Source organism: Aegilops tauschii, chromosome 6 (genome assembly GCF_002575655.3).
Source record: "Aegilops tauschii subsp. strangulata cultivar AL8/78 chromosome 6, Aet v6.0, whole genome shotgun sequence".
Lineage (NCBI taxonomy): Eukaryota > Viridiplantae > Streptophyta > Magnoliopsida > Poales > Poaceae > Aegilops > Aegilops tauschii.
In genome coordinates, this window is record NC_053040.3 from 467,085,788 (window position 1) to 467,098,964 (window position 13,177).

Genomic DNA, 13,177 nt, shown 5'->3' on the forward strand with positions numbered 1-13,177 from the left:
AGGGGTTGAGCGGAATCGAGAGACGCAACACAAGACGAGGATTTAGACAGCTTCGGGCCCCGGGAAACATCATCCGGTAACAACCCTACATGTTGTTTGAGGCTAGGTCTCATTATGATCACGGGAGAGTCGCCGGGAACCGGCTCTCAGTGTTTTGCCCTAGAGATTGTTTCTTATCTTCTCCCTCTTTGGGGAGCCCTGCCCCTCCTTATATAAGTTAGAGGGGCGGGTTACATGTGGAGTCCTAATAGGACTAGGACTAGTCTATCTTTTCTTACAAGTTGAATACAAGTCCGGGTCTTGCTTCCTCGTAAAGGAAATATTCCTTCCGTCTTAAGCCGGCCCATAATAACATGAGCCGGCCTACTGGGCCTTGGGCCCTTGTCATCTGTCTGACCCGCCGTCAGGGCCATCATTAAATCGCCAGGCTCATGAGTCGCCAATCCTCCGTCGGGTTACGATGAAGCGCCAAGTCCGGCCGGGTCATACTCCCGGTCGAGTCATACCGCGGGGTATATCCCCGACAGGATCCATATCAATAGATTTTTAACAAGCAAAGATGCAAGCAAATAGAAGGCACGTGGAAACACAAACAGAAAGGCATACGGGAAGAAGGCGAATAAAATGGCAAGGGTGAAGTGGGGGAGAGGAAAACGAGAGGCAAATGGCAAATAATGTAATGCGGGAGATAAGAGTTTGTGATGGGTACTTGGTATGTTGACTTTTGCATAGACTCCCCAGCAACGGCGCCAGTAATCCTTCTTGCTACCTCTTGAGCACTGCGTTGGTTTTCCCTTGAAGAGGAAAGGGTGATGCAGCAAAGTAGCATAAGTATTTCCCTCAGTTTTTGAGAACCAAGGTATCAATCTAGTAGGAGGCCACGCACGAGTCCCTCGCACCTACACAAACAAATAAATCCTCGCAACCAATGCAATAAAGGGGTTGTCAATCCCTTCACGGTCACTTACGAGAGTGAGATCTTATAGATATGATAAGATAGTATTTTTGGTATTTTTATGATAAAGATGCAAAGTAAAGAAAGAAAAATAAAAACGGCGCCAGAAATAGCTTGTTGTCGGGAGATTAAATATGATGGAAAATAGACCCGGGGGCCATAGGTTTCACTAGTGGCTTCTCTCGATAGCATGAGTATTACGGTGGGTTAACAAATTATTGTTGAGCAATTAACATAATTGAGCATAGTTATGAGAATATCTAGGTATGATCATGTATATAGGCATCACGTCCGAGACAAGTAGACCGACTCCTGCCTGCATCTACTACTATTACTCCACACATCAACCGCTATCCAGCATGCATCTAGAGTATTAAGTTCATAAGAAGAGAGTAACGCTTTAAGCAAGATGACATGATGTAGAGGGATAAACTCATGCAATATGATATAAACCGCATCTTGTTATCCTCGATGGCAACAATACAATACGTGCCTTGCTGCCCCTACTGTCACTGGGAAAGGACACCGCAAGTTTGAACCCAAAGCTAAGCACTTCTCCCATTGCAAGAAAGATCAATCTAGTAGGCCAAACCAAACTGATAATTCGAAGAGACTTGCAAAGATAACCAATCATACATAAAAGAATTCAGAGAAGATTCAAATATGGTTCATAGATAAACTTGATCATAAACCCACAATTCATCGGTCTCAACAAACACACCGCAAAAGAAGATTACATCGAATAGATCTCTACAAGAGAGGGGAGAACATTGTATTGAGATCCAAAAAGAGATAAGAAGCCATCTAGCTAATAACTATGGACCCGAAGGTCTGAGGTAAACTACTCACACATCATCGGAGAGGCTATGGTGTTGATGTAGAAGCCCTCCGTGATCGATGGCCCCTCCGGGGGAGCTCCGGAACAGGCCCCAAGATGGGATCTCACGGATACAGAAGGTTGCGGCGGTGGAATTAGGTTTTTGGCTCCGTATCTGGTAGTTTGGGGGTACGGAGGTATATATAGGAGGAAGGAGTTCGTCGGTGGAGCAACGGGGGGCCCACGAGGGTGGAGGGCACGCCCAGGGGGGTAGGCGCGCCCTCCTACCTCGTGCCCTCCTGGTTGATGTCTTGACGTAGGTTCCAAGTCCACTGGATCAAATTCGTTCCGAAAATCACGTTCCCGAAGGTTTCATTCCGTTTGGACTCCGTTTGATATTCTTTTTCTGCGAAACTCTGAAATAGGCAAAAACAGCAATTCTGGGCTGGGCCTCCGGTTAATAGGTTAGTCCCAAAAAAATATAAAAGTGTATAATAAAGCCAATAATGTCCAAAACAGAATATAATATAGCATGGAGCAATCAAAAATTATAGATACGTCGGAGACGTATCACGTAGCCACACTCGGTTCAACTAAAGTTGGAGAAACTGACACCCGCCAGCCACCTGTGTGCAAAGCACGTCGGTAGAACCAGTCTCGCGTAAGCGTACGGGTAATGTCGGTCCGGGCCGCTTCATCCAACAATACCGCCGAACCAAAGTATGACATGCTGGTAAGCAGTATGACTTGTATCGCCCACAACTCACTTGTGTTCTACTCGTGCATAAACATCTACGCATAAAACCAGGCTCGGATGCCACTGTTGGGGAACGTAGTAATTTCAAAAAAAAATCCTACACACACGCAAGATCATGGTGATGCATAGCAACGAGATGGGAGAGTGTGCCCACGTACCCTCGTAGACCGAAAGCGGAAGCGTTAACACAACGCGGTTGATGTAGTCGTACATCTTCACGATCCGACCGATCCAACTACCGAACGTACGGCACCTCCGAGTTCAGCACACGTTCAGCTCGATGACGTCCCGCGAACTCCGATCCAGCAGAGCTTCACGGGAGAGTTCCGTCAGCACGACGGCGTGGTGACGGTGATGATGATGCTACCGACGCAGGGCTTCGCCTAAGCACAGCTACGATATTATCGAGGTGGAATATGGTGGAGGGGGGCACCGCACACGACTAAGAGATCAATTGTTGTGTTCTAGGGTGCCCCCTTGCCCCCGTATATAAAGGAGCAAGGGGGAGGCCGGCCGGCCCTTGTTGGCGCGCCAGGAGGAGGAGTCCTCCTCCTAGTAGGAGTAGGACTCCCCTCTTTCCTACTCCTACTAGGAGGGGGAAAGGAAAGGGGAGAAGGAGAAGGAAAGGGGGGTGCCGCCCCCCTCTCCTAGTCCAATTCGGACCAGAGGGGGAGGGGCGCGCGGCCTACCCTGGCCAGCCCTCTCTCTCTCCACTAAGGCCCATTACTTCTCCCGGGGGGTTCCGGTAACCCTCCGGCACTCCGGTTTTCTCCGAAACCACCCGGAACACTTCCGGTGTCTGAATATAGTCATCCAATATATCGATCTTTATGTCTCGACCATTTAGAGATTCCTCGTCATGTCCGTGATCATATCCGGGACTCCGAACTACCTTCGGTACATCAAAACACAAAACTCATAATACCGATCGTCATCTAACTTTAAGCGTGCGGACCCTACGGGTTCGAGAACTATGTAGACATGACCAAGACACGTCTCCGGTCAATAACCAATAGCGGAACCTGGATGCTCATATTGGCTCCAACATATTCTACGAAGATCTTTATCGGTCAGACCGCATAACAACATACGTTGTTCCCTTTGTCATCGGTATGTTGCTTGCCCGAGATTCGATCGTCGGTATCTCAATACCTAGTTCAATCTCGTTACCGGTAAGTCTCTTTACTCGTTCCGTAATACATCATCCCACAACTAACTCATTAGTTGCAATGCTTGCAAGGCTTAAGTGATGTGCATTACCGAGAGGGCCCAGAGATACCTCTCCGACAATCGGAGTGACAAATCCTAATCTCGAAATACGCCAACCCAACAAGTACCTTTGGAGACACCTGTAGAGCACCTTTATAATCACCCAGTTACGTTGTGACGTTTGGTAGCACACAAAGTGTTCCTCCGGTAAACGGGAGTTGCATAATCTCATAGTCATAGGAACATGTATAAGTCATGAAGAAAGAAATAGCAACATACTAAACGATCGAGTGCTAAGCTAACGAAATGGGTCAAGTCAATCACATCATTCTCCTAATGATGTGATCCCGTTAATCAAATGACAACTCATGTCGATGGCTAGGAAACTTAACCATCTTCGATTAACGAGCTAGTCAAGTAGAGGCATACTAGTGACACTATGTTTGTCTATGTATTCACACATGTATTATGTTTCCGGTTAATACAATTCTAACATGAATAATAAACATTTATCATGATATGAGGAAATAAACAATAACTTTATGATTGCCTCTAGGGCATATTTCCTTCACCGAGGACACATGGGAATTACCGTCAAGCTAGTTTTCATCACGCTCATATGATTCTCGTTCGTTACTTTGATAATTTGATATGTGGGTGGACCGGTGCTTGGGTACTACCCTTTCTTGGACAAGCATCCTACTTATGATTAAACCCTATTGCAAGCATCCGCAACTACAAAACAAGTATTAAGGTAAACCTAACCATAGCATGAAACATATGGATCCAAATCAGCCCCTTACGAAGCAACTCATAAATTAGGGTTTAAGCTTCTGTCACTCTAGCAACCCATCATCTACTTATTACTTCCCAATGCCTTCCTCTAGGCCCAAACAATGGTGAAGTTTCATGTAGTCGACGTTCACATAACACCACTAGAGGAGAGACAACATACATCTCATCAAAATATCGAAAGAATACCAAATTCACATGACTACTTATAGCAAGACTTCTCCCATGTCCTCGGGAAAAAACGTAACTACTCACAAATCATATTCATGTTCATAATCAGAGGGGTATTAGTATGCCTAAAGGATCTGAACATATGATCTTCCACCAAATAAACCAACTAGCATCAACTACAAGGAGTAATCAACACTACTAGCAACCCGCAGGTACCAATCTGAGGTTTTGAGATAAAGATTGGATACAAGAGATGAACTAGGGTTTGAGATGAGATGGTGCTGGTGAAGATGTTGATGGAGATTGACCCCCTCCCGATGAGAGGATCGTTGGTGATGACAATGGCGATGATTTCCCCTCCCGGAGGGAAGTTTCCCCGGTAGAACAGCTCCGCCGGAGCCCTAGATTAATTCCGCCAAGGTTCCGCCTCGTGGCGGCGGCGTTTCGTCCCGAAAGCTTGCTTAGAATTCCAGGGTAAAAGACTTCATATAGCAGAAGATGGGCACCGGAAGCCTGCCAGGGGGCCCACGAGGCAGGGGGCGCGCCCTGGGGGGGCAAGGCGCGCCCCCCCACCCTCGTGGCCAGGGTGTGGGCCCCCTCTGGTGGATTATTTTGCCAGTATTTTTTATTAATTCCAAAACGTGCCTCCGTGAAGTTTCAGGACTTTTGGAGTTGTGCAGAATAGGTCTCTAATATTTGCTCCTTTTCCAGCCCAAAATTCCAGCTGCCGGCATTCTCCCTCTTCATGTAAACCTTGTAAAATAAGAGAGAAAAGGTATAAGTATTGTGACATAACGTGTAATAACAGCCCATAATGCAATAAATTCGATATAAAAGCATGATGCAAAATGGACGTATCAAAAACTTGGGTGCTATTTAAGTTTATATACAGATACAAGAACAAAAGAGTTCGTAAAAGTTTTTCTTTATCAATTTCAGTTTGTCAACTCAATTGCTTGAGGACAAGCAATGAGTTAAGCTTGGGGGACTTGATATGTCTCCATCGTATCTACTTTTCCAAATACTTTTATTCTTGTTTTGGACTCAAATTTGCATGATTTGAATGAAACTAACCCGGACTGACGTTGTTTTCAGCATAACTACCATGGTGTTATTTTTGTGCAGAAATAAAAGTTCTCAGAATTGGATGAGACTTTCTGAAGATTTTCTTATGAAATATATAAAAAAATACTAGAGCCAAGACCCACCAGAGGGGGGCACCTGTTGCCCACAAGGCAACAAGGCGCGGCCACCCACCCTCCCAGGTGCGCCTAGTTGCCTTGTAGGGCCCACGTGGCTCCGCTGACCCTAATCTCAAGCCTATAAATTCCTTTTCACCAAGCAAAAATAAGGGAAGAAGTTTCATCGCGTGTTATGATACAGAGCCGCCGCCACCTCGTGTTCTTCATCGGGAGGCCAGATCTAGAGTTCGTTTGGGGCTCTGGAGAGGGGGGTTCATCGCCATCATCATCACCAATCCTTCTTCATCACCAATTTCATGATGCTCACCACCGGTAGTGAGTAATTCCTTCGTAGGCTTGCTGGACGGTGATAGGGTTGGATGAGATTTATCATGTAATCGAGTCAATTTGTTAGGGCTTGATCCCTAGTATACATTATCTTCTGATATTGATGTTGCTATGACTTTGCTATGCTTAATGCTCGTCACTAGGGCCTGAGTGTCATGATTTTAGATCTGAACCCTCTATGTTTTCATGAATATATTTAAGTTTTTGATCCTATCTGGTAGTCATTTGCACTTGCTATTGTTCTGATCCGTAGACCCCCATAGTGACAATTGTTTGGGATACTCTCCGGGGATGAGTATAATTTGAGGAGTTCATGTATTCACCATGTGCTAATGCTTTGTTCCTGTTCTCTATTAAAAGGAGGCCTTAATATCCCTTAGTTTCCTTATAGACTCCGCTGCCACGGGAGGGTAAGACAAAAGATGGCATGCAAGTTCTTACTATAAGCATGTATGACTATATACGGCATACATGCCTACATTACATTGATGAATTGGAGCTATTGTGTATCGCTCTAGGTTGTGATTGTTATATATGAATGTCATCCAACACAAATATCCATCATTGATCTAATGCGTACGCTTGTCATATATTGATCTTTGCTAAGTTACTTTCGCGGCTGATGTTCTTACAATCACTAGAAAAACTGCTATTATTATTGTTACCGTTGCTATTGCTACTGTTACTACTGCTATCAAACTATCATACTACTGTGCTACTGATCACCTTGCTACGGATATTTAGTTCTCCAGGTGTGGTTGAATTGACAACTCAACTGATAATACTTACAAATATTTTTTGGCTCCCCTTGTGTCGAATCAATAAATTTGGGTGAAATACTACCCTCGAACTATTGCGATCCCCTATAGTTGTGGGTTATCAGGCGTGTAGTCTAGTGAAGCAACATGTCGCTGATGGTAGCTGGAACTACTCGGTATTTCCCTGGACAGGGAGGGATGATGTAGCACAACGACGGTAGGTATTTCCCTCAGTTATGAAACCAAGGTATCGAACAAGTAGGAGAACCAAGCAACACAATGTAAGCAGCACCTGCACACAAATAACAACACCTCGCAACCCGACGTGTTAAAGGGGTTGTCAATCCCTTCCGGGGTACGGCGCCAGAAATTGGCAAGGAGACGGGAGAAAATTATGATAGTTTGAAATAATAGATCGCAAATAAAATAAAGTGCAGCAAAATATTTTTGTATTTCTGGTTTAATATATCTGAATAAAAATGCAACGGAAAAGTAGATCGCAAGGCAAATATATGAGGAAGAAGAACCGGGGGCCCTAGGTTTCACTAGTGGCTTCTCTCGAGAAAAATAGCAAACGGTGGGTAAACAAATTACTGTTGGGCAATTGATAGAACTTCAAATAATCATGACGATATCCAGGCAATGATCATTACATAGGCATCACGTCCAAGATTAGTAGACCAACTCCTGCCTGCATCTACTACTATTACTCCACACATCGACCGCTATCCAGCATGCATCTAGTGTATTAAGTTCATGGAAAAACGGAGTAATGCAATAAGAATGATGACATGATGTAGACAAGATCTGTTTACCTATATGGCGGTAGATATAGATCTCGTCTTTTTATCCTTAGTAGCAACAATACATACGTGTCGGTTCCCCTTCTGTCACTGGGATCAAGCACCGTAAGATCGAACCCACTACGGGGCACCTCTTCCCATTGCAAGATAAATAGATCAAGTTGGCCAAACAAAACCCAAATATCGGAGAAGAAATACGAGGCTATAAGAGATAATGCATATAAGAGATCAAAGAAACTCAAATAACTTTCATGGATATAAAAATATATAACTGATCATAAACTCGAAGTTCATCAGATCCCAACAAACACAACGCAAAAGAGTTACATCATATGGATCTCCAAGAGACCATTGTACTGAGAATTCAGCGAGAGAGAGAAAGCCATCTAGCTACTAACTACGGAACTACTCACGCATCATCGGAGAGGCACCAATGGAAGTGATGAACCCTCCGTGATGGTGTCTAGGTTGGATCTGGTTGTTCTGGACTCTGTGGCGGCTGGATGAATATTTCATCGACGTCTCTAGGGTTTCTGGAATATTGGGGTATTTATAGAGCAAAGAGGCGGTCCAGGGGGCACCCGAGGTGGGCACAACCCACCAGGGCGCGCTTGGGCCTCCTGGCGCGCCCTGGTGGGTTGTGCCCCCCTCGGGGCACCCCCCTAGGTGCAACCAGGGCCCATTGCCTTCCTTCTGGCCCATAAAAATCGTCGTGGAGTTTCGTGGCATTTGGACTTCGTTTGATATTGATTTCCTGCGATGTAAAAAACATGGGAAAACAGCAACTGGCACTTGGCACTATGTCAATAGGTTAGTACCAAAAAATGATATAAAATGACTATAAAATGATTATAAAACATCCAAGATTGATAATAAACAGCATGGAACAATCAAAAATTATAGATACGTTGGAGACGTATCAGCATCCCCAAGCTTAACTCCTACTCGTCCTCGAGTGATAAAAACAGAATTTTTGATGTGGAGTGTTGTTCATCAAGTCATATCATATTCTTTTCTTTATAGCATGGACAATTGGACTTTTATGTGATTCAAAGCAATAGTCTAGTTTTGACATAATAATTTAGATACTCAAGCATATCAACAAGCAACCATGTCTTTCAAAATACCAATGCTAAAACAAGTTATCCCTAGCCCATCATGCTCAAACATTGATCCATTCATGAAACACACTCGAATATTAGCTACACCCAATACTTAAGTACGATCATATTGCCTCTTAGTTGGTGCTTTTGTAAGAGAAGATGGAGACTCAAAATAAAAATTGCATAAAGTAAAAGAAAGGCCCTTCGCGGAGGGAAGTAGGGATTTGTAGAGGTGCCAGAGCTCAAATCGAAAATTTTGAGATAAAAACATTTTGGGGGGTCTATCAATCCCACCAACGAAAACGACGTAGATCTACGAACACTTTCCATGCTAGATATGCCATAGGCGGTTCCCAAACGGAAAATAAAGTTTATTCCTTTTTCCCCCATACTTTCACTTTCCATGGCTAGCCGTATCCACGGGTGCCTTCCATACCAACACTTTCCAAGGAATTTATTATTTTACAACATAAAGTAAATTCATTTTTGCATTTCGAGACTGGGAATCCCTAAAACCTTTGCCTTACTCTCGTGCAATGACAAGTGAATAAACACTGATCGCGAGAATAACACATCCAACATGGAAAATATTAGCCACCCATTACCGTTCCGCGAGCGAAACAAACACACAAAAGAGAAGTTTATTTTGAAAATTAGAGATGGCACATACAAATTTGCTTAGAACGGCAAAAGAATACCGCATATAGGTAGATATAGTGGACTCTAGTGGCAAAACTGGTTTAAAGGATTTTGAATGCACAAGTAGAGATCATACTTGGTGCAAAATGAAGGCTAGCAAAAAGATTGAGAAGCGACCAACCAAGAAACGAATAATCTCGTGAAGCAAGCATTAAGCATAAGTAACACCGAATAATGCACCACAAGTAGGATATAATTTTTCATTGCATGATTATTGACTTTCGTGCATGCAAAGGGAATCACAAACCTTAACACCAATATTCTTACTAAAGCACAATTACTCATCAACATAACTCACATATCACATTATTATATCTCAAAACTATTACTAAGAATCAAGTTTATTTTGTCCAATGATCTTCATGACATTTTTTCTTTATCCTTCTTGGATATCTATCACTTTGGGACTAATTTTCATGTGTTGCTTTTCATAAGCTCAAACACATATAAGTGAAGATCATGAGCATAACAAATTTTCTTTCTCTCAAAATAATTTAAGTGAAGCAAGAGAGAATTTATTCAAAATTTTACTAACTCTCAAATAAATCTAAGTGAAGCAAGAGAGCATTTCTTCAAAAATAACAAGCACACTGTGCTCAAAAAGATATAAGTGAAGCACTAGAGCAAGTCCTAGCTCATAAAAGATTTAAGTGAAGCACTAGAGCAATTCTAGCAAGTCATGATATAATTTTGGCTCTATCAAATAGGTGTGTCCAGCAAGGATTGATGACTTAAAACAAAAAATAAAACAAGCAAAGACACATATCATACAAGACGCTCCAAGCAAAACACATATCATGTGACGAATAAAAATATAGTCTCGAGTAAAATACCGATAGTTGTTGGAAGAAAGCGGGGATGCCACTCAGGGGCATCCCCAAGCTTAGTTGGTTGCTCATTCTTGGATAAAAGCTTGGGATGCCGGGGCATCCCCAAGCTTAGGCTCTTACATCCTTCCTTCATCCATCGTAAGATAACCCAAAACTTGAAAACTTCAATCACACAAAACTCAGCAAAACCTTTGTGAGATCCGTTAGTATAAGAAAGCAAACCACTACTATAAGTGATGTATTAAACCAATTCATTTTTTGTTTTTGTATTATATCTATTGTATTCCAACTTTTCTATGCCAAAAACTCATCAAAGAAAACCATAGAGCCATCAAAATAAGCACACAACACAAAGAAAACAGAATCTGTCAAAACAGAACAGTCTGTAGTAATCTGACTTTGGAGAATACTTCTGTAACTCAAAAACTTCTACAAAAATAGGACGACCTGGGTAATTTGTATATTAATCTTCTGCAAAAAGAATCAGGGCAAAATCTCTTTTATGTGATTTATGAAAATTATTTTCGTGAGCGCAAAGTTTCTGTCTTTTTCAGCAAGATCAAACAACTATCACCCAAGAGGATCCTATAGGCTTTACTTGGCACAAACACTAATTTAAACATAAAAAGCACAATCATAACAGAGGCATAATTGTGTAAACACTCAAGAACAGCAAGCAAAAATAAATTTTATTCATTGGGTTGCCTCCCAACAAGCGCTATAGTTTTACGCCCTTAGCTAGGCATAAGGCAAGGATCTAAGTTTTGTCATCTTTCTTCTTAAATTTCTTGGGGGTATTTTTATCAGGAGGTTTTGTCCCACTCTAGAGGCTAAACCAGTTAGAAAAGCGTCCCGTGCTTCTTCTTCGCAAGGTGATCCTCCCTTGACCACTCCCGATCAGTAAGCGGTACTCCCAAAAGGAAAGGGGGAACGGTTCTCTCCTCGGGCTCCTCCACGCCAATACGAATTCAAGCAACGGCCCCCTCTATCCTTGAGAACGTTCTTTGCCTAGCTCCCCAGAAAGGATTCTACCTACGCAAGGAAAATGAAGAAAGCAAGCCAAATACTGAAATGTATTAAGCTATCGATAGCTAATTTAATTCGCTGGAGAGATAAGCCCGTGGCTCTTTCCATTGTGCAAGCAACACAACATAAAACATATTATCCTTAGAAACTTTAGCATTTCTTAGTTGGTTTTCATCATAACCCCTTTGATTTCCCACAACAATCCAAGAATAGTGTTGATTAACATTATTAAAAACTTGTTGGATTATTTCTAGAACGGGAACCTCCTTTTTAAGATTCTCATCAAAGATCTTATTATCCCCAAGAAAATGCCTTAGTGCATAATCACTATTGTAAAAAAAATCATCTATCACGGGTTTTTCACGATTCATACCATAAAAGTGAAAGATTTTCCTAGCTTCCCTAATTATGTGGTCAAACTCGTTCATAAGAACGAGAGTGGCCAACTTTTTGGCTCTAGGATTCTTTATTTCAGGAAGATCAAAAAACAATCTTTGCAAAGTAGGATGAGTGCGGATAAATTTACTTTCAAGTTTCAGAACTAGTGCTGAAATGGCATTCGCATATGATCTAGTAGTTTTAAGTATATGAGCATCATCAAGACTCAAATTTCCAACACAATTGAAAAATTCTTGGATACGTTCTTTCCCCATAACGTTCCCTTGCCCCAAGATAAAAGTTTTAGCATCCAGATTGCCTGTGCATCCAATCTTAGGAGTCAGGCCATCATCTGTTGGTGCCATACCGAAATCACTCATGATAGCAAGCAGAAAATAGGTCTGACAAGAAAAACGGCGAACGGAAAAGAGAGGCGAATAAAATGGCAATTTTTGTTAAGTGGGGGAGAGGAAAACGAGAGGCAAATGGCAAATAATGTAAATTGCGAGGAGATGAGATTTGTGATTAGGAACCTGGTTATGTTGAAGATCCTCCCCGGCAACGGCGCCAGAAATTCTTCCTTGATGGTAGCTGGAACTACGTCGGTATTTCCCTGGAGAGGGAGGGATGATATAGCACAGCGACGGTAGGTATTTCCCTCGGTTATGAAACCAAGGTATCGAACCAGTAGGAGAACCAACCAACACAACGTAAGCAGCACCTGCACACAAATAACAACACCTCGCAACCCGACGTGTTAAAGGGGTTGTCAACCCCTTCCGGGGTACGGGGCCGGAAATTGGCAAGGAGACGGGAGAAAATTATGATAGTTTGAAATAATAGATCGCAAATAAAATAAAATGCAGCAAAATATTTTTTTATTTTTAGTTTAATAGATCTGAATAAAAATGCAACGGAAAAGTAGATCGCAAGGCAAATATATGAGGAAGAAGACCCAGGGGCCGTAGGTTTCACTAGTGACTTCTCTTGAGAAAAATAGCAAACGGTGGGTAAACAAATTACTGTTGGGAAATTGATAGAACTTCAAATAATCATGACGATATCCAGGCAATGATCATTACATAGGCATCACGTCCAAGATTAGTAGACCGACTCCTGCCTGCATCTACTACTATTACTCCACACATCGACCGCTATCCAGCATGCATCTAGTGTATTAAGTTCATGGAAAAACGGAGTAATGCAATAAGAACGATGACATGATGTAGACAAGATCCGTTTACCTATATGGCGGTAGATATAGATCTCGTCTTTTTATCCTTAGTAGCAACAATACATACGTGTCGGTTCCCCTTCTGTCACTGGGATCAAGCACCGTAAGATCGAACC